The sequence below is a fragment of the Pinus tabuliformis genome, chromosome 9 (genome assembly GCF_031772625.1).
Source record: "Pinus tabuliformis cultivar Carrire ecotype Pingquan chromosome 9, CPIR1, whole genome shotgun sequence".
NCBI lineage: Eukaryota > Viridiplantae > Streptophyta > Pinopsida > Pinales > Pinaceae > Pinus > Pinus tabuliformis.
Genome location: NC_142307.1, coordinates 1,810,840,912 through 1,810,843,559, shown reverse-complemented (window position 1 = coordinate 1,810,843,559; position 2,648 = coordinate 1,810,840,912).

Genomic DNA, 2,648 nt, shown 5'->3' with positions numbered 1-2,648 from the left:
AACTGTAGTAAAGGAAACTAGCATATATCTTGCAGACTTATAATTTAGCTAATTCATCAGATGTTGATTTTTAATCTGTGCATCAGAACCATATAGCAGTAACCAGGTATAGTAAAAAACAAAGCATACAATCACACACGAGAACATAAGATATAAGGTTGAAATCCAATGTGGGTGAAAACCACCTGCTGAAATTCGTCTCTATCTTCTTTTAATAAGAAACTTATTTTTACAATACTTTTGTACTGGTGTAGTATTATATTAGTACGCAGGCTTCTACCTACAGAAGGCTACAACCTTCTCTCATTCTCTAGCTTCTCCTAGAAGGGAGCTACAACCCCCTAGCTCTTGTACTAGCTGATGTACTGGTACACAGGTGCTGACCTACAGAAGGCTACAACCTTCTCTTTTCTTCCAGTGACCACGTTTCATAAATTTTCAGACTGGATCCATCAATAACATCAATCAAACATCAAATATATCTACATTAACAAATCTCCTTTGCACCAACCAAAACTGAATCAAACAATCACTTTTCTGAGTGTTGTAACCAGAATACAGTAACAGTAACCAGAACCCAAGCTAGAACCCAGAACACTGCAACAGCAAACAAAAGTAGTTAAAACATATTTTATGAGGTGTACGCTACTTCAATCTGTCAAACCTATGTGCATACACACTTTTCTCAAGCCAAACCTGCATATGCCCTGTTTTGAAATGCCAAACCAGCATGTATACGCGCCCTTGCTGTAATGAACCTGCGTACAGATCTGTAAAAGATGATTTAACCTTTACAACTATTCAGACATCAGTTATACCTAGATCATCAGATTTGCAGATTACGACATGCGCCTATTCAGATAAAATATCAAAACCATATAAAGATACTTCTCTTCAAGCCTTAAGATCTTGACACATCAATAAAACTTATCCTTCTTCAAGCGCTTAGGTTCCTCGATTCAGATCCATCTATGCACCATAACCCAATGATTAGTATTCTAGATCTTTCTCTTCATTAGATATTCAATACTTGAGTGCCTTTGCCTAATGATCTCCTCCTCCTTTTATAGTCTTAGGCCTTACTCATACCATGGTGCAAAACCACTTAGAATCAATACCTTGGACCAAATACCTGGGGTCAACACTTCAGACAAGATACCTTGGACCAATACCATGGGTCAAAATACCATGGGTCAAAATACCATGGTCCAAATTCCATGGACCAAAACCAAATTCTCCAACATGTATGTGCCTTTCCTTGCATGAAAGTGCATGTATACACATACACAACTTTTGGTCAGTGAACCCACGTGTATACGTAGCTTGGTCAAGGGGAACCTATGTATATCTCTTTTTCTTTCATTCTGAGAGCCGGAACTGTGATCTGTCATCTGAGTGAGTTTCCATCAAGGAAAACACCTGTGTCATAGCACCAAACCCATGTCATAATGCCAACAATCTCCCCATTTGGACTTGATGGCAACCCCAAGTCACTCTCCCCCTTTGTCATCAAGGGCAAACAATGTAAATTTTGAAACGGGAACTATAAACTCAAAACGGGAACTCTGGCCAAAAAACCCCAAAAAAACATCAAAAACAGTGCTAAAAACGAAAAGTGTGTATACTGGAACGATGTTTTTTTTTTAGGTGTCAATTTTGAACGTGTTTTAAAAATGGCAGTGACTACGAAATTTAGTACGAAATTTTCGTGCAAAATATAGCTTCAAATTGAAAGTGTTGATACTGGAATAATGATTTTTTTTTTAGGGTCAATTTTCAAACTTTTTAAAAAATGCTAATAAAACCAATTTTTTATGTCTCAAACAAAGTTAAATTTTAAGGAAAAAACACATTAATGTTTCTGGTAGAATATCATTTTTCTTTCCTAAGTATAAATTTAACATGTTTTCAACCACAACATGCTAGATACAAAAGAAATTGAAATTTTTTCAACTATAAAACTAAAAAAACATGACATTATGAACAAATTATATCACTGAATGAATTCAAAAGTCTTTATTTGTATACTGAATAAAACAGACATTATATCTCTAATTTGATATTGCATTGTAGATATTTAAACAATAAAATTTATCATACTTAAGACATAATCCAACAACATAAAAATGCTTCATAACTTCTCATTTAACAAAATATGGAAAACATTAATTTTATTTGAAGATATGATGCATACATCAGTTATATAAACTGTCTTAAACAATTATTCAAACTCAATCACCCAATAACCGTGGTTAGGCCGTCGTCGTGCCCCCTTCCCCCAACCCATTACCGATCTTTCCCATTCACCCATGCTCTCTTCCCCCTTCTGCCCTACCCATGCGCCAGCCCTTGCTACCCCCAACTCACCCACCCATGCACCATTTCCCCAACTCTTCCTTCCCTACCCCACAACTCTCCTCCCCATAAGCCCACCCCCTAACTCACATTCCCCTCCAATCTCAACTCCTCCCCCCCTTCCTTAACGCCGGCCCCATGGGCCTCGCGCCCTACCCCTCTCCACCCTACCCTTGCCCCTACCCCCTACCTTCCCGCACCCCCCGCCACCCCCCTACCCTTACCCTATCCTCCCCCCAACCCCTACCCCCCCGGCCGATCCCCCCCTCCCCCATGCCCCCTTCCCACCCCCT